This window comes from Camelus ferus, chromosome 33 (genome assembly GCF_009834535.1).
Source record: "Camelus ferus isolate YT-003-E chromosome 33, BCGSAC_Cfer_1.0, whole genome shotgun sequence".
Taxonomy (NCBI): Eukaryota; Metazoa; Chordata; class Mammalia; order Artiodactyla; family Camelidae; genus Camelus; species Camelus ferus.
Window position 1 is genome coordinate 13138859 of NC_045728.1, and position 20007 is coordinate 13158865.

A 20007-nucleotide genomic window follows, 5' to 3' on the forward strand; every position below is an offset into this window, starting at 1 on the left:
AGGGGGTGGTTTCCATGCAGGACCCCTGAAATCATGACCCCACTTCCTATGGGGCTTGTCTCACGAGTGCTCGTCTCAGAAGAGCATCGATCCAACCCCTCCCCCATGGAAGGGATTCCACTCTGAGGAGTCCTTGGTCTTTACGGCCTCAGGACCCCACGGTCTTTGTTCTCCCCATGTATATTTCTAAAACACGGCTCTAACGTATCGTATTCTTGTTTAAAGTCTTATTGGCTCAGCACTTGCAGTTAAATAACTTCTACACCTTCTAGCCTGGCAGCCAGAACCCTCCCTGATCTGGCCCCAACTCACCTTTTAGCCTTCGCGCCTGTCGGTGTCCCTCGCACTCTGCTTCAGCCCAGGGGGTCGCCTGTTGCTCTTTGAACACGCCATGCTTGTTCATGCCTCCATGCCTGTCACGCGCTGTTCCCTCTGCCTAGCGTGCCTCCATCCCTCCTCCATCTGGTCAGCGCCTCCTGTTACGCCCCGTCTCAGCTGTCACCTCGGCCGTTGGGCCCTCTCTGCTTCTTCCAGGCAGAGGTGCTGTCCCTCCACAACACTCTGCCTTTGCCTGGGCTGGCCCATTGTCCTGTCACTGCCTTTTCCATGTCTGCTTCTCTCACTAGCTTGTGAGTAAACTGAGGGCAGGGGCGATCTTCAGCTCATCTTGGTATCCTGGTGTCTGACACAGTGCTTGGCCCTTGGTGGGTTCCTAAGAAATGTTTGTTGAATGTACGAATGACCTTCCTTTTCTGCCAGAAGTGAGTTCTCTTGATGGCATGTTGTATGTAGGTTTTGAAGTCTTTGGAGTGTGATTTATAATCTGATTAAATTCAAATGTAGGATCTACCTGACAACATTCAGTTACGTTCAACTTTTTATCATTTTGGGTGGCTTTTCACTTATTTAATATGTATTGTCAGTAGCAGTGGGAGACCTTCCCCGAGCTCTATATTTGGGATATAGATTGCTCAATTTAGTTTTTTCCATCTGTTGTAAATAGCTGTCTTTGGAGCCTAAAGAAACATCCTTCCCCAACTCCCTGTCACAACCTCACCTTCACCTTTTGAGATCAGGGCGTCCTGGTGCTCACTGCTGCCACCATGGGCTTTTCTGGGACTGCTGGTGTGTGTGTCTGTGTGGAGGGGTGTGTGTGTGCACGTGTGTATGTATGTGTATGTGTGTGCGTGTGCATGTGCGTGTAGGAGCATTGTGTTTGGTAGGAGGGAACCTTGTCAAATGATTTGGGCTCAGCTTGTTTTATTATTTCTTCTTTTAATAACCAAATTACTGATGCTGACAAGTATTAAAGATTAATCCCGTAAATTCCTTTCTGAGCTGCAGTGATCCCTTAACAGACCCCGTCCTTGATGGAATATATCCCGGGAGGAAGGCCACAGGATGAATCCTGACCCTGTGAGGGGAATCTGCGACTTTGGACTCCTCAGCTGACACTTGCCCCATCTGGTGTCTGGAGGGTGGCAGTCTGGAGGGAGTGGTGGGATATTAGTTGGGACCCTGCTCCCATCCCGTCCTCCAAGAGGGTGACCCCCTGGGTGAAATGGTGAAGCTGCTGATTACCACACCTGCTGCTCAAAGGAGAGGAAGCCAAGGGCAAAGTCAAGTGCTCTGGTGGTCTGGTGAACTGGACAAGGGAGTGTTGGGGTTAGAGCTGTCTAAGGGCTTAGACGTGTCCTTCCTCAGCTTCCAGAGAGGTCCAAATCCAAATAGCCCCACTCGAGAAAATTTGTAGCTGGGTGTATTGATGGATTGAATAAAAGACACCCATCTGGTTTCCAGGTCTCAGAGAGAGATGGACAAGCCCACTGTGCCCGTGATGACCCGTCTCACAGCACCTCTGAGACTCTGGCCCTAATTCTATGCATGTCCGACTCGACTCCTACCAGACTGCGAGTTCCTAGTGGCAGGAACAGTGTCTATGTTTTTTTAATTTGGGTTTATTTTATTTTTTAAATATTTTTATTGAAGTATAGTCAGTTTACAATGTTGTGTCAATTTCTGTGTGCAGCACAGTGCTTCAGTCATATAGGAACATACATGTATTGGTTTTCATATTCTTTTTCACCATAAGTTACTACAAGATACTAAAAATAGATCCCTGTGCTATACAGTATAAACTTGTTGTTTATCTATTTTATTGATTTGGTTTTATATTTTGGTACCTAGCACCGTGCCTGGAATGTAGACTGGGCTCACTACAGATTTACTGAATGAGAGAAAGAAGGGATGGGTCAGGGGATACAGTCCTGGTTGGAGGAAGGAGCAGACGCGAGAACCTTGACCCGGAGGTGTCAGTGGGCATGGGCTCCCATGGCTGCGTGTGACCTTCTTACGTGTGAAGATCATCTAAGGCACTTCATATACTCTGCTGCCCTCTGGGCTCTTGTCACAGCAGCCTCACAGCAGCTTAGGGCTGAGGACAGGGCCCCTGACCGGCCTGGACCAAGGAGCAGGCCAGTTCATAGTCCCTGCTCCAGAGGCCTAATCTAAGAGGGGTTGTCTAATGAAGGGGCCATTGAAGGAAGTGTCGGCAGAGTTAAGGAAGACCGACCAGAATGGTGAAGCACCCCAGGGCATAGCAATGGTGGGCACGGCATTACCACTCAGGCCTGAGAGGCAGCGGCAGCTGGAGGAGTTGTGGCCTTAGGTAGAGCGTGTGGGAGAGGGAGCCTGGAATAAATACCCCAACCGCTCGCTCCTTCCACCTCCAATTCCCTCACCAGTGTTTCCTCTGATAAATTCAAATGGAAGCCGGAGAGCAGAGGGGTTTGAGTGGTGCAGCCCATGCAGGTGGGCCTCCTGGGTCACACAGCAGGGTGGAGAGGGGGGTGCAGCTGGGGTGAGGAGAGGGTATTGATGAGATGCAGTGCACAGCTATGAGGGGAGCTGAGAGTGTCAGCTCAGAGAGACATGTGAATCCACAGGCCCCCCGCACAGACTGCCTGGGCTAGGCTGGAGGCGGACAGGTGTGGCCCTTGAGCTGCTGTCCCAGAAATACAGAACTATACCCCCAACTCGTCCAGCTGCCCAGCCCACCCCTCACCTGGCCATCCTGGCCTCTGACTCCGTGACCTAACAGAGTGTCTCTTTCTGTCTTATTAAAGACCATCTACCCCAGGCAAGAGAGCCAGCTGGCTGTCAATGAAACACCAATAGGCTGGTACTCTCTTGATCAATACTGGAGTAGAGAGAGAAACCATTAGTGACTTTTTATCTTCCAAAGTATGGGCTGCCTTTTATGGAGGGCAGAGGCGGAGGGCACCTGGCTGGGGACACTGAAGTGCTTCATGCATCAGAAGCTAGTGATTTCTGAGTCTTGTAAGACTGATGACATTTGCAGAATTGGTGTCTGAGTTTGACTGAGGTTGAGGAGTAGGAGGGAGGGTGACTTGGAGACCCTTGTCCTAAGGGATCCAGTTTGGAATTGAGGGAGGGAGAGAGGCATGAGGTTTCAGTGTCTGGTGGCTTTTCTTGGCCCACACCGGCTTGGCTGCGAGATCCCAAATCATAGAGTGCAGGACCTCTGGGCCTGAGGAACCTCAGTGGTCTCTGTGGCAAACCCCTCATTTTACAGAGGGAGACACTGGGGATGCAGTGACTTTCCCAAGGTCACACAGGGTGTCCGTGGCAGTGCCACACACCAGGTCATAAAATCCTTTAACAAGACTGTGAAGTGGGCTCTAGCCAACCTGCTTTACAGCTGAGGAGGCTCAGAGAGGCCAAGACCCTGGCTCCAGGTCACACCGGACATGCTGGGGGAGTCTTGCGGGGCCAACCTGGGGCCACCTTGTCATCTGACACTCTGTGAGCAGAGCGTGGATCTTTATTTTGACAATGTCAAAGTCCCATATCACTAATTGCTATTGTCTGTCTGAAGTGGCACTGCTCTGTGTTTGGGATGATGCACGAGGGTCGGCCTGGGGATAATGAATGGGATCCGTCCTCCTTTCTTCTGCTCAATTAAACTCAATTTGGGTGATTTTCATTAGTCCATCTGGAGGCCTCATCCCACACAGGGTGGGAGGCTAATGGGAGAGTCGTAGCCCAGGGCCACCTGCGTCTCCTACAGCATGCGGGTGGGGTGACACAGATCATCACTGTGAGGGACTGACTAGTGCAGAAACCCTCTGCCCTCCAAGGAGCAGAAAGAGGCCCCAGATCTGAGCTTGTGCACGGAGCCCCTGGGCCGCCCACTGCCGGTCCACCCTGGAGGCCCGGAATCTTGGAGGCTCTGAGCTGAGAGGGACCAACTTGCTTTCTAATATTTGAACTTCTTCTGCAGCAGCCTTTCTCCTCCAAAGCCTCATCCAGTCTTTCCTTGCACACTTCCAGTGATCGGCAGCTCACTACCCCTGGAGGAGAACGTCTCCAATGTATTCCCATCCGACACATTTTGTGAATTCTCCTCAGCCACAGGGCTGCACATGGGTGGTCAGAGCCCCGTTGTTTGTCACCCATGACTTTAGGCAACCTTGTCTGTTCCCTTTCCCCTGGTGAGTGGTACAGATGAGATCAGTTTCTGTGTGAGCTGTGTTGTGAACATAGCCAGGAAGCACTGCTATGTGACATGCTTCTTAGCTCTAACTTCTGGGTCCTCACGTGGGGCCTAAATCATCTTTTTTTTCCGGCAGTTTCCAACAACAGTCTGAATTCCACACTTTATGGGCCCAATGGTCAAGTTCATTCTCTAACAGCTCCTTAAATACTGGTTAGTATGTCCCTGTGAGTCTTGTATTGGCTAAACTTGCCCAGTTCCTTTAATGTCTCTCCGATGCCAGCAGTTGAAGTCTGTCTGCGTCCTGGTGACTCTTCTTTGTCTAAATCTCTCTAAAACACGTAGCACTAAACGCAGTTCCCAAGGAGGGCTTACCCCGCAGAGACAGACAAGTCTATGACCTCCTTCATTTTGGACCTTTGTCTCCGTGAAGGTGGCTCGTGGCCTCCCCTTCTCAATGCTGACTTTCTACTGCTTGGAGCCCCTAAGTTCTTTTCTCAAGGACCAGGTGAGACCTATCCCGGACCATCACCCATGGCCCTGGTGCTGTTAGAAGTGGTTACCACCTCCACTGTGTGCCCTGAGTAGAGAAAACCCAACAAGCAAGCATTTTCTGCACAGTTGTTCCTTGCTCAGCCTTTGGCTAGTTCAAAAGAAGGAGGCTTCTGCTCCCAAGAAGGGAGAGACCCACGAGGGCGATGTCAGTCAGGGGAGCATCCCGTGAGGGCAGACCGCTCTCTGCTTTCGGTTCCAGTTTCACATTCTGTCCTTCCTCCTGCTCTCCCTGGTGTCCTGCCCTTTGCTTCCTGCAGGTCTACATCTTTCCTCTTCTTCGCAGTCACCTAGTGGATCCTTACTTAGCCTGATGCAGGGCGAAGGGTCGGGATGGTGCACAGGTGTCACCAACCAGCATCCGACATCCCCAAGGCAGGTGAAGGTCATCCTCCCCCTCCAGGTGGGTTGAATTAGTCCACCCCAAGCTGGTGGTCAGAGGCTAGGAAGAAGGGCGCATCCTTTATTGGCCTTCAGAGGAGATTCACAGCCTCAGTCAGTGGGATTCTGATCACTGCACGCCAGATGCTCTGCCAGCTCCTTATGTCGTGGTACCCTGGGCTTGAGTCAGACCAGGTCCTAACATGCTTGTTAGCTGTGTGTCCTCCGGAGAGCTACTTAACTTCTCTGAGCCTTGGTGTTAAAGTCTGTACTATGGGGCTGTCATTTCCATCTGCCAGAACTGACATGAAACTTTAAAAATATACCATGTGACTTACTGCTCACATAGTGGCTTGACTTACTTTATTTTTTTAACTCAGAATTTTTCTACTGATGGTGAGATAGACACTTTCCAGGGTGAGGCATTTGGGCTAAGTGGGATGACTTGAGGGTGGGTGGCTGTGGCGTGGTGTGTGGGCAGCAGCCAGTCCCCAGGGGCTGCCTGTTCCGGGCTGGGAGGCTGGAGACTTTTTCGAGAGTGGCTGCCACCAATGCTGGAACTCCAGGTCCTGCAGGAGCTGTCGACTCTGCTCCCGGCTCTAGGCTCTAGTGACACTGCCAGCAACCAGAAATGGTCAGAGTCGATTTAATGTTGATATTTTTATCACATATCAGGGCCTGGTGCCATGGCAAGAAATGACAGAAGCAGAATGCTAAATAATTTCTCTAAATAATGTACATTCCCCTGGCTGCCTGGAGGGAGGAGCCGAGGGTGGTGGTGGTGGGGTCTCTGGCTTGTTTTCAGTTTATGTGCGAGGGACACATTTCGTCCCTCATCCCCTGGGTCCTGCTGCTTACAGCCTCATGCGGGCTGGCTCCGGGGTGAGTGGAACCGACCACAGGGCAGCAGAGTGGGGTGGGAGTGGAGATGAAGGGGAGACAGAGTCATGGAAGAGGAGAGAGAGGAGCGAGGAGGGCTCAGACTTAATAAATACTTGTGCATTGGATTTGAAAGGAGAGAAAGAGGGAGGAAAAGGGGGCAGAGAGGCAGAGCCTGAGTTAGAGACTGAGGGAGGGAAGGGGGAGGCACAGACGGAGTGAGGCAAGGGGAGCAGGCGAGGCCAGGGACTAGAGAGTGAGAGAGAGAGGAAGTGGAGAAGACAGAGATGAATGTGAGGGAGGATGGCCTGAGATGGAGTTGCTGTGGTACAGCAGGAAAAGGGGGCTGGCAAGGCAGCCAGGGAGAGAGGGAGAAGGGTGGGCCGAGAGAAGGCATAGGGGCAGGTTGGTGACCCCAGAGGGCAGCCTCAATGATGCCAGACAGGCTAGGGCCTCAAAGGGTGAAAACATCATCACTTGCAAACCTCCACCACTCCACTCCTTCTCTCTCCCACCCTCAGCTTCCTCCTGGGCACAGAGTTATTCCTCTGGGCTTTGAGGGAGGCAGGAAGGTCAAGGCTGTGCAGGCTCAAAACCTTCCCAAATTGATGGCGCCATCTCTGGGGGAAGCCATGCATCCACGCAGCCCTGCAGCCGGGGTGGAGAAGTCCTGCCTCTTCTCACTTGCCCAGGAAGGGCCAGAGAAGCAGGCTCTTCCCCAGGGATGGGCTCTGGCCGCCCAGCTCCCCCTGGCTGTGGATGATTCCAGGAAGGATTTCTGAGGGGGCTGCCTTCCATCTACAGTCCCCTCCGGAGAGCAACGTAGGTCTCTGGAGCGTGTCTTGCTCATCACTCTAATTCCAGCCCCCAGCAAAGTGCTGGACTGTGTTAGGTGGTCGATGCGTGTTCACTGAGTGAATAAATGGACAAACGAGCCATCTCAGGATGAAAGAGACATCAAAGACATAGAGACTGTTCCACAGCACATTTGGGACAGACCCCAGGAGCCTGGAGGAATCTTTGGTCTAGGTGAGGGTGTAGCCTTGATCAATCCGGGCTGTGGCTGAGTCCTGTAAAAGTCTGATTCTTCCTACCTTCTCCTTTTCTCTTTCTCCCCTCAACCATCTTCCCATGTCTATCTCCTCTGCCAATCCAGTCTGCCAGGGAAATATTGTGATTAATTCTCATGGAAACCTCATGGCTGGCTAAATCCCATGATAGTGCTCGTTCATGCCAGCCTTGGTTACTGCGTAAGAATGGTGATGCTGGAGCAGCAATAACCCCCCAACCTCCACTGCTTAGCACAATAAAGGGAACTCCCCTCACTCGCTGAACACATGGCATCTGCCTCCATCTGCATCCTCATGCCAAGGCCCCCCCAAGGTCCTGGGAACTTCACTGCCACATGGGAGACTCATCCAAAATCCTGGCCTCTCTGCCCTCACATCTCTTCACGAGTATATTGGTCCTGATCTTTGCTCTGCTTTCAGCCACTCCCATAATGTCGTGGTGGATCTTATCATCCAGAATTGTGCCCCTTCTGAAATCCTGCATCTGTGCTTGGACCACAACCTCCCATCAGCCAGATTCTTTTGTTGCGTTTCTTTCCTCCACTCTGTGTTTTTCACTCTCATGGGGTGTTCCTTGATTTCTTTACCTTTTCTGTCTTCATTTCCTTTCCCATCCTGCTTAAATTTTTTAATTCATCATTTAACCACTGTATTTTTTGTTTGTTTGTTTTTTAAAGGGAGGTAATTAGGTTTATTTATTAAATTTATGTTTATTCTTTTTAATGGGAGGACTGGGGATTGAACCCAGGACCTCGTGCATGCTAAGTACACACTCTACCACTGAGTTCTACCCTTTCCCTTAACCGCTGTACTAATCAGGGATCTACAGAGAATCAATAGGAGATATATCTCTATCCCTATCTCTACCTCTACCTCGACCCTGAGGTTTATTATAAGGAATTATCTCATGCAATTACGGAGGCTGAGAAGTCCCGAAATCTGTAGTTGGCAAGTTAAGGGCCCAGGAGAGCCAATGGTATAGTTCCAATCTAAAAGCCAGCAGGATCAAGACCCAGGAAGAGTCAATGTTTTGGTTCCAGTCTGAAGGCAGGAAAGAACTGTTGCCCCAGCTTGAAAGCCATCAGGCAGGAAGAGTCTTCCTCTGTTCATGGGAAGGCCAGGCTTTCAACTGATTGGACGAGGCCCACCCGTCTGGGGAAAGCAATCTACTTTATTTAGTATGTGTTCAAATGTTAATCTCATCCAAAAACATCCTCATAGACACACCCAGAATAATGTTTAACCAAATGTCTGCGCACTCCATGATCCCACTAGTTAAACTGAACCATCTCAGCTCACTCTTTTGCAATATTCTCAGGCCCTTTGCTCCACTGTTTCTGTCTCCCGACCTGGAAAACCTCTAAACCCTGGATCAGTGCAATGGTCTACTTTCTCCACTTCTCAGTCTGGGGTGATGAGTGCAGCTGGACTCACATGCGTACACATGCATGGTGCTGGGCAGACAGGCACCTCCTAAATTCAGCAATCCTTCTCTGATTCCCTAGGTAGCTCTCTTCCCATTTCTCCACGAAGCTGTCTCAAAGTTTCTTTATTCTCTTTGAGCTTCCTCAACACTCTATCCTCTTCTCCCCTCATCCCACATTGACACCACTGAGACAACAGAAGCCCTTATACCAGAATGCTGTCAACACACTTCCCCTCCCCAGTACCAGTTTCTCTGCATCTCTATCTGGTATTTTCCTGGATCATTCCTGTCTTGGTGGACAGTGAGACCAAGTTTCCTGTATCCTGTTCAGGGCCTTTACCTCACCCATCAATGAGCTCTTTCTTCTGCTAAAACTGCAGACACACCCCTCCCTTTCTGAATCCATCCATGCATCCTTTAAACATGTACGTCTCCCTTTACATAAGCAAACACGCCCCCTCTTTGACTTCACACACCTCCCTGGTTATTGCCTCAGCTTTCTTTGAAATATTGTCATAATTGCCTATTTTCATTTCAGTCACTCCATTGGAGTCAGTCGGCTCTCACCCACCACTCTGCTGAGGTCACCTGTGACATGAATGTGTCCCCAAATACAATGGCAGGCTTCGCTCCGATCCTCCTTGCCTTCTCCAGGTCAGTAGACCTAGCTGCCTGGTCTTTCAGGACATGAGCTCTTTTCCTGGATTTCATGGTGCAGTTTTCTTTAGTTTTCTTCCTACCTCTGACTTCTCCTTCGTGGTCACCATTGTAAACTCCCTTTCCTTAAATTTTTGATGTTTCTTAATATTCAGTTCTCTGCCTACTTCACTTTTACATCACAATTCCTTCTGGGTGTTTGAATCCAGTCCCATGGCTTCACTTGTGATCTGTCAGCTCCAAACTTTGGCATCTTAGCCTCTGTCGAGACTACCTGTGTATCCTCCTCTTTGCTGCTCTTTGTTTTTGAAGAGAGCTTAACTCATCACCTTCCACCCCCAACAAGCCTGCTCTTCCTGCTGTCTCTGTCCCTTGAGGAATTCATTCATTCCATACATGTCTAGTGAGTGCCTGCTGTGTGCCCGGCAGTGCCTGGCAGTGCTCTAGGCTCTGGACACCCTCTCCCTGGCTGCCCAAGCCTCAAACCCTGAAGTCAGCTTTGATTGTTTCCACTTCCTGTCTTCTAAAAATGCCAACTTCTGCCAAATCTACCTCTGCTGTCTCTTTTAAATACTTCGCTGTCTTTCCATTCCTACTGCTTCCTGGATGACTGCCTTAGCCTCCAAATTTGTCTCCCGGCTTCCAGTCTTGCCCGTCCAATCCCTTATCTCTATCAGAACCAGATAGTTCTCACCACTCTTTTGCTCCAAACCCTTTAGAGGATCCCCTTTACCCCCAGGCTTCCAGGCATCTAAAGACTTACCTGCCTTTGTGGGACATGGCCCCTCTCTCCTGGTTTGTCGCCACCCTGGTCTGTGCTACATCAAGATGAAATATTTGCTGTCCCAAGTCTGTCGTGATGTCCCCTCTGCCTGGAGTGCCCCGCCTCCCTCCCCACCACCACAGAGGCTGCTGTGAGGGCAGGTGGGATAAAAGATGTGGAACAACACTGTGGACCATAGATACTGTGCAAATGGTGAGAATGATCAGAGAGGCCAGGCTTTGTGACGGTCTCCATGCAGTTAGTGCACCTGTCAAAAGAGGAGTCCTGGTCAGCCCTGTTCAATCCTCAGCGCTGTAGCGGGATGTGTGTGGTGCGGGTTTGGTGGGAAAGGATTCCACAAAAAGGGAAACTCCCCCCTTTTGTGTCCTCCAGTGTTGGGACTTCCTGGGATGTGTCTATGGGGGGAGAGGGGCTACTGCCCAGTTTCAGGAGGTGAGGGGACCCACTGGGAGACGGTGGCTGTGATCAGGAGGGCCCCAGGAGGGTGAGGATGGGGGACCCTGCAAAGCTGGCCGGGCTGATGCCAGGACTCAGCTGAGCCAGAATTTTAAACTGGTTGCTTATAGTTGAGTGTTTAAAGCAGTTTACTCGTGGTGCCAACTGTTCTTGGATGATTTTCCCTAAATGTTTTATGTTTTGTACTCGTGCCCAGAGGCGGTTTTATCTGGTGGGGGCACTTCTGTCAATCTGTCACCATGAGTGATTAGAGGAAGGAGGAAGGAGGGGGAGGGAGCGGAACACGGGGAGGAGGAACCCTATCCTCCTGGGGGCCTGGGGCTGGTCTGCACCCTGTCAGACAGATTTTCCAGTGGTCAGTCCCCCTGCTGGACTGAGAGGCCTTGAACCCCTGAATGAGACTGGGTCGGGTGCCTGAGTCACAGGGGCCGGTGTCTTTGCCTTCAGGGAGCTAGGACTGAGTGATGGGTCTCTCTCTCTCCCTGTCTCACACACACACAGGGAACAGGAGGCTTGGGTACAAGCTAACCTAACCAGTGAGTGGTTCCTACAGGGCACAATTTAGGGCATTCTGGGAAGATTCTGCATCATGAAATCTCTGCTCTCTCCTAGCACCTGGAATCCCTCTCCCTTGAGCAGTGGCTCTGCCTCTCCTCAAATCTGAGGTCGGCTACTTAGAGGCCAAGCCTGAGAAGCAGGGGGTGTAATCAGGAGGCGAGCAGGACACTGGCCCCGGATCCCCTCTCTGTGGTTCCTGACTCAAGGGCTTAGATGCCAGGGGGTGGCTGCTCTGGGCTTAGAGCTGGGCCAGGGCAGCTTCTGGGTCCCTGGAGGACTGCAATCAAAGGCCAGAACATCAGCTCCTGGAGGCCCATGTTTGTGTCTAGTTGTTTCATGCCCAGAACTGTGCCTGGCACGCCATCCATGCATTGTAAATATTCATTGGATGAATGAATGAAGACCTTCCAGGATTCCAGAGTCAAGGTTTTACTTTGTGAGCAGGAGCTTTTACAGTGCAAATGCCTGGGTGAGAGGCAGCGCATGAGACTGCATCAGACGGATCCCAGTGAGAGTCTTAAGTCTGCAGTGACTCAGCATGTGGCCTCAGTTTCCTTATCTGTAAAATGGCTCTGCAGAGATGGAATGGGTACTTTGGGAGTGAGAGGAGAAGGCAGGCAGGAAGCCCTAACAGGAATAGGCCTGGAAAGAGGGAGCTTAATCTCCGAGAACTCTGTGGCCAGCTGACCTCCTCACCCCCAGCAGGTCTGGGGAGCCGGGTCAGCCCCACTGGCTCAGTCCTGCAACAGTGGGCATCTGGTATACTCCAGGCGGGGGCAAGTGGGACTTCTTACCCTCCTGGTTAGTTATCAGTCAGTTCCACTTTACTGTGGGTGGGTTTGCAAGAGCCCTCCTTGCCTTTCTGACTGAGGAGATTGAACTTGGTAAAAAGTATGGAGGAGAAAGGAGAATTATTTCAGGGGCATGGAGGTGACACGTATAGAGGCTCACACAGGACACCATGAGCCTGGGAAAGAGCATAGGAAGCAGATCACTGAGGACGTATTTTACCCTCCACATACTTGCCTGAGAACTAGAAATCAAACATAGTAACTCTCCACGTGGTGCTTTAAAACCTTCACTATTTCCCATTTTGCAGATGGTAAAATTGAAGACCAGAGAATGGAAGGGAATGTGTATGCCAACTTGCTTTGTAGGTGCCCAGCAGTCCCTGGAAAATGCATTTCTTGGCTGAACTGGCCATAAAGTTAAAAGAACCCAATGGCCATTTGGGAGCTTTGGTTGACAAGGGACTGGCCCTTCCAAGATTAGTTAAACTTGAACAACAGACACAAGGGGACAATGGGGAAAGGTTCACCTCTGACTCAGCCACAGTGAAAGTAGCCACAGATGGATATGGAGCAGGGCCTGGGTCCTGGGGGATACTGAGCAGGGCTGGAGCTAGATGCTGTTAGGGCTGTCACCTAGTCCAATGGCCCCCACACCCAGGATGGCCTTGTGACAGTGTCACCAGCAATGCAATGTCAGGGAGTGATCCCAGACCAGGCTCTGGGATCTAGTCTGCACTCTCTACTTGTTGGATGCATGGCATTAGGCACAAGCCTCGGGGTCCTCATCAGCACCGTGGCCAGCTCCCTGGGAGCGGACTTGTGCTGGGAAGGGTGGAAAGGCAAGACCAGAAGGGCCTCCTCCTCTGACCAGAGAGGTTTGGCTGCTAGATTGTAGGGAAACACCCCAGCGCGTGCAGTGTGTCGAGAAGTGGAATTGAAGTGTATCCTGGACAGAACCAACTATATCATTTGTGGAATCCCTCCATGAAGAATGAAAATGTGGGCTCCTTGTTCAAAAATGATTAAGGATTTCAGCACGGAGACAGCAGACCATCAAACAAAGCACAGGGAAAATAGATTTTTTACTGATCTTAGTCCATGGCCAGAGGAGTGGGGCAGAGGCCTCTTCGAGTTGAGGAAGGGGTCCCTGCTTTCCTTCTTGAAGGGCTTGCATTTGCCCTGCAGGTCCTCAGCTTGTCTGGGGCTAGGAAACACTTTCCTTGCAGACCTTCCTCCCTGAAAGAGGTGGGGGAGCTGGAGTGGGGGCAGAGGAATAGGAGGTGGGAAACGAGGCTGCTTTTCTTGAGCAGATGCAGAGGGAAGTCTCCCCACGTCCCACTCAGCACTGCTCCCTCCACACCCCAAAGGCAGCACAAGGTAATAGTTTTAGACACATTTCATTGAAATATAATAAAATATTTGCATGGCGTTATTAGATAAATAAGGGATGACTCGAGGCAGTACTTATTGGGAAATGTGATATGAAAATTCATTTAATATGAAAGAACGGGGAAGCTTAAGTTTATGGTAATGGATTGATTGCAGATAGTATCTAATAACTCCATACAAATATATTTCAATCACAATACCCGTCGGGGTGGTCCTCGGCTCCAGAGGCTGCGAGGCGATTGTATGCCTGACCTCCTCTCTTCGGGGCCAGATTAGAATTAATTAATTGCTAATATTGTGACATTACTTTTGTAATTAAGAAGCCCCATAATTTTCAGTGGTGGTGAGAATGAGAAGTGTTTATTATTGTCTCAGATGAGACTGGGGAAGGAAGAGACACAGAAAAATAATAAGAGAGAAATCTAGAGTAGGAGGGTGCATGATTTCATCCTCTGTGTCTGGAAGATTTCTGTCTTGCCTGCAGAGTGGGGAGCCCCAGACAAGATGCAGGGTCTCAGGGCCGTGCAGAGGCAGAGGTTCCGGCACCGGCATCCTTCTGTCTCAGACTTGCTCATCCCAGGAGGCAGGGCTGGCGGCCCAGCCAAGTGAGGGGCTCCAGTGTGGAGCTGTGGCTGAGACCAGGGAGGGAAAGCAGGGGCCAAAGGTGGGTCATGGTTGATGAGTCCATGACACGCCCCTTCCTCCCTTGATAAACTGTGAAATCCATTTGTCCTTGGCCAGGATGAACTCAGTGAGGCGATGGCTGTCACCTCTGGGTGTCCGCAGAGGGGCTGGAGGAGGGGGAATGGAGGCGCCTGTCTGAGGCCCATATGCTGGCCTGTCTCCCACTACATGACCCCAGGAGTTTGCTTGTCTTTCTGCCTTTGCTTTCCTGGGGAGAAAATGGAAATAATTTCCTTTGAAACATGACATTTCCTAATCCGGCGCCTGGCCTGGCTGACAGCAGGATTAGTGTGCTTGGGCTGCCGGGCCTGGCTGGCCAGATGCACGCGCCTCCCAAGGGGCCGCCGTGGCCAGTGCCAGCCCCCTCCCCTGGCTCTTCTCCCACCCCAGTCTGGTCTCAGCTGCATGTCAGAAACTGGTGCTCTGGAAACCTACTCAAGCCCTTTCCTGGCCCGTGTGTGTGTTTGTCTGTGTGTGTGTGTGTGTGTGTGTGTGTGTGTGTGTGTGTGTGTGTTGGAGGCATGGGGAGTTTTACCCACTAGAAGCTGTTAGTCTTGTCATCAGGAGGAGGGAGAGGATTCCAGGTGCTGGAGAAGTGGTTCAGGTCTCAGCTCTGCATGACCAGCTCTGTGACCTAGGGCTGTTCAACCCCCTCTCTGGGCTTTAGACTTCTTGTCTTCGAAATGGGAGTATGATGGAGTCTTGCATTGGTTTGTTTCTACCCCTTTGGCTCCCAGCCGTCTCTGATTCTCTAGTCTTTGTTCGAGCTCTTTTGTTAACAACAAGGGCCAACAAATAATGGGAAATCTGTAGTAGTTACCGCATGAGGCATCCTCCAGGGGCAGAAGCTGGCTGTGCTCTCCCCTTTCTCTTCTTGTCTCCTAAGCTGCCGAGGGCTGGTGGCTTTGCACATGGGGTCTCTCCACTGGGATGCCTGGCAGACGGCCCCCACCCTCTCTGCCACCAGGGGCCATGCAGACGAGAATGCAGGATGTCAAACCTCACGACGATCTGATGAGTGGATAGTCTTCCTCCTTTTTAAGATAAAGAACTGGAGGATCAGAGGTTAAGTGACTTGCTCAAGTGATTAATTCAAGCAAATTTGAATCCAGACTGCTCAACTCTAAATCCTCTGCCACCTCAGCCTGCCTGTCACGTGTCACATATGAGCTATATTTTCCCCACCCTGTATCCCCCTGCCAAGTCCACGAACTTTGAGAGTTAGCTACCAGCCCTGGGCTGCCTTGGCTGAGTGTGTAATTTTAATTCTTTTGCAGTAGGGATTGGGACACTTTCTGGGGTAGGGGGTGTGTCTGGCCCCTCTGCTCCACATTCTGGATCAGATATTGTGAACTCTGAGACTGGGACCTTTGGAGGTGTCCCCAGATGCAGAATGCATGGTCCTCAGGCTGTGTCCACAGATCAAGTTAAGACCTGAACATTCTGACTGGACAGCTGGCGCAGAGAACCATACAAGGAGATCTAAATCATTTTGTTGGGGTGGAATTTTTCTGAGCAAGTTGCAGGATATCTCTTTTCTGGCCTTTGAGACCCAAAGAGGAAGCAGAGGGAGCCCAGGGGCGGACTAGCAAGGGGAGGAGAAGGCAGTGAGGTGTGGCCGGGAGAGCTCTGACCAGGGGGAGCTCTGACCCGGGGGCTCTGGACGTCTCTAGGGTAGAGTCTCTTCCTGCCTCTAGATCTGTTTCTACATCAGCAAATCAGAGACTTGACATGGGTCTGAGATTCTCGGGTTTCTCTGGAGCACTTTGAGGCCGCTGGGGGAAGACCACTGGGCTGCATGTCCAGCTTCTCCTTCCTCTCAGTCCATGTGCCGATGTTGTAACACGTGGTTTGAAAATCTAAGAGTGTTTTATTCAGGAGGCTGGAGGGTCTGTGGTGGAAGCGCGAGAGGGGAGGTGAAGGGTAATTGTTGCTGTGATGGCAAGAGGAAGGAAGTGGACATGGGCAGGGCTCAGCTCAGCTGTCCCTTGTCCATCTCCATTGCAAACGGCCTGCAATCAAGCTCCTTCACAACAGTTCAGAATGACAGACGGAGAAAATGCTTCCAGTGCAGGCCCCAGGGGTGGAAATAGACAGCTTGGTCCTAGAGTGGCCTCGTTGGAAACGGTATTTGTTGGAGATTAGAGTAGCGATACTCAAAACAAAATCCAAACACCACGGGCTGGGAGAGCTGGGCCCACCTGCACGAGTGAGGTGTGGTCCACTGGGAATGCCCATCCCCACTCCCACTGTGGCTATTTACCGGACCTGCTTCTTTTGAGTCTAGGGGGCCTTGCCTCACCCCACACACTGTCTCTTTCTCGCTTCGTCTTCCTGCTTGTCCTTTCTTTTTTTTTTCTCCTTTTACTTTTTTTTTTCAAATTTTATTTTATTGTATTTTTTAACATTTTTTTTTAATTGACTTATAGTCATTTTACAATGTTTTGTCAAATTCCCCTGCTTGTCCTTTCTTCTCGGCATCTTCTGAGTCTCTTTTTCGGTGTCTCTCCCCTGCCCATTTTTGTCTTTCTCCCTTGCTCACCCTCCCCATCGATCTCCCGACCTCTGCATTAGCATTCACAACCTCGGGCACCAGCCACTTAGGCCAGAAAGACAGCTCCTTGGAAACACAATTGAAATATTTTTATAAATGACCAGCAGAGTTTGAGTGACATGCCCTTCTTAGGCTAAATAAAATTAAAGTTAAACCTTCTAAAAAATACATGAGCCAAACATCCTCTGCACATTTCATTATGCAAATGCAGCTGTCCGGCGCTGCGCAAATTAGCCCTCCTTTTGAAATTCGCTGCTGCCTCTTCCCTTCTCTTTGCTTTCCTCTCTTTTTTTTCCTCTGGGTTTTGAGCGAAAAGGCTTTGTGATTTTCGGCCGACAGCTGGAGTCTGGCGGGGAGACAGGAGGAGGCTGGAGGGTGGGAAGGCCCACTTACTCTTTCTGATTTCCTCTTCGTCCCCTTTCTCCCCTCTCTTTTCGGGGAAGGCGGTGAGAAAACAACGAAGGAGTGATGACTCCTCACCCTCTCTTTCAAACTGCTTTGCGGGGTCTGGCCAGGAGAGGTCAGTCTGGGGTTGGGAATGGGGCTCCCCAGAGTGGGGGTGCTCAGCAGTCTCTTAGTCTGGGGGCTGCTGAAGCCTGCAGCCCCAGGGATGGACTGGCTGATGTACGACAGACCCCCTCACATACCAGATCCAGGCCCTCCTTCCCCAGGGCCTCAGGCATAATAAAGAATATCTTTTCCCATTGCCTGAATCCTGGATGACAACTGGAAAATTTGAGCAGCGTTCTAGATGTGGCATCTCCTCTGTGTCCAGCCTGCAGTGATTCATGCAGGCGGGAGAGGGTCACACTGAATTGGATAGATTGAATTGGATAGACTGGCCTCCCAAGGCTCACTGACCAGGTCAGGTAGGGAAGACCATGGTCTTTGTATCCTTCCCTGCACATGGACTGCTGCACCATTAGAATAACTTATTTGCCCCCATCCTCTTAAGGGGCAAAAACACTAGGGAAGGGGAACAGAATAAAACACACGAAGGTGTAAATAACCTTCTAGAATCTCAACATTTAGTCGTGTCTTGGAGGGTTTCATGTTTCATGCCACAGGTGTGGGGACTGAGTTCAAAGTGGATGTGTTGACTTGGCCATAGGCCCCTGCTTCAATGGTCTTCTCCAAGCAAAAGCACAAAGGACTGGGCACAGAAAAGAGAGGAAAAATGATGCAGGGGCAGAAAGAGCCGCTGAGACAAATGTCAACTGATGCTCCTCCATCCTCAGATATGGTCCTGTCCTGAACCTTTGGATGCAAGGCAGCACATGGCCTTACATCCAGCCAACCTGCTGTCCATCCATCCATACTTGGTTAATCCACTCTGGACTTGTGGGACTGAGTGTGAATTCCAGCCAGGATCCCCCCTCCCCGGATGCCATGGAGTGGAGTTGATCGTGCCCCTGCGGTGCTCCTTCTGAATTCAGCTGGAGGAGGAGGTGAGGGTGGCAGAGGGGGAGGGAGAGATGAGAGTAACTCAGATGAGTAGGCAGTTGATGGGCAGATAGTATAGCCTTCATTTCCATTCCAGCCTCCCTGGTCTAGACCCTCCTCCCCTGAAACTTAATTTACTCCCACCCTGAGCCACTCTTCCCCAGTTGCTGGCGAGACTTCTATTCGGACTCCCTAATTCTTATCAGTCACTTTCTTGCTCAAAAACTTTAAATGTCCAGCCTGGTACCATCAAACACTTACTGAATCTGTGCCATGTGCCAGGCATCGAGCTAGGCATGGGGGGTCGGGGAATGGGACACAGGGAGTCATGACCCTGCTCTCGTGGGGCTTGTAATCTGGTAGGGAAGCCAGACTTGGGCGAGTGGAAGGAGCTGGTAGAAGTGCAGGTGCTGTGGGGGCCTGTGGTTATCCTGACTTGCTACTCAAGGTACATTTCCTTAGACAGCAGCCTCAGTATCACCAGGGAGATGGTCAGGATTGCAAAGTCTCAGGCCCCACTGAATCCGAGACCCATAGGGTTAAAAAAACCCCATTGTGAAACCATGCCCCACAGGGTTAACGGAAACTGGGGACTAACAGGAATTCTTGAGCTTGTCTTACAGAACAGCAGGTAAGGGAACAGATTGTAAAAACCCCTCCGCTTGTAACCTGCCTTCACTGACCAGGCGCGCCTTGGTTATTTTTTGATTCCTTAGCCATCCGTATAGATAACGCCTCTGACGTATTGGTCACTATAGTAACGGGGGCGGGGGTGTGTGCTTAAGTTGTTTTCCAAGAACTTGGAGTTGGCTCCTGTCCAGTTCAAGCCGGCTAAGACTGGTTAGGGCCACCACTCCTAAAACTGGGCCTGTGCAGGTGTCCCGTGAACCACCTTTTGATGTTAGAAGGCCAAAAATTCCATCCTCAGATACGTTAAGTGCCTCCATTTTTGAACATGCATCCCATGAAGAAGCATGTAACTCATACACCTGCCCAGAACCCTAACGACCTCACCTTTTCCCCACATCTAAGACCACCCTGCTTCTTTATCCCATAAATATCTCAAGGCCCTCGCCTTCGGGGAGGCAGATGTGAGATTTGTTCTCCCATCTCCTCATCTGGCTGCCTGGTGAATAAACCCTTTCTCTGCAGCGAAACTCTGCCTCTCAGCATTTGGCTTGCCACGTGTCAGGTAACCCCGTGTCAGGTAACCCCATTTCAGATCTACTAAATCCCCGTCCCTGGGGCCAAGCCCACAAATCTACAGGTGTGAGAAACTGTTGTAACCAATGGATCAGGAATGGGAGTGCCACTCTCGGGGAGCCAAGTGATTCCGAGTGGTTGCATTCTTTCTCCTATTTATCAGATGGCAGTTGCATGGAATTGAGTTAATCATATCCTGGAGTACAGAGCAGTTGTCATCATTCATCTGTGAAAGGGCCCTATTTTGTTTTGTTTCCTTATTTTTTTCCATCTCACGCCATCCATACTTCTCTATGTCTAATAGATATCATATGGACATATACACAATACATATGTATGTATATAACACACAACACATACATACATGATATAACACACATAACACATATGTATATAACATATATGTACAATATACACATGTATATAACACATACATATGTATTTTTCTCTGTTTCATTCCACTCTGTTTTTCATACTAGTTCATGCTGCTGTACATACATCTGTTGCATTACTTCTAGATGGTACATAGTTTTTCATACTAATGCATCCAATAAACGTGCTTTTGATTCCCTAGTGATGTGGACACCCAGGCTGGTCAATTCCTTGCTGTGATGAACAATTTCAAGCATGTCCTCTTATGGGTGTCTGCTGTAGCTACCCAGGA

At 50.5% G+C, this 20007-nt stretch overlaps 1 long non-coding RNA gene across 6 annotated transcripts in view; it reads left to right on the forward strand.

Moving 5' to 3' along the window:
• The window catches only part of LOC116661080, a 261277-nt gene that overhangs the window by 99505 nt on the left and 141765 nt on the right, over positions 1 to 20007 (forward strand). The gene's annotated exons all lie outside the window — the stretch shown is intronic.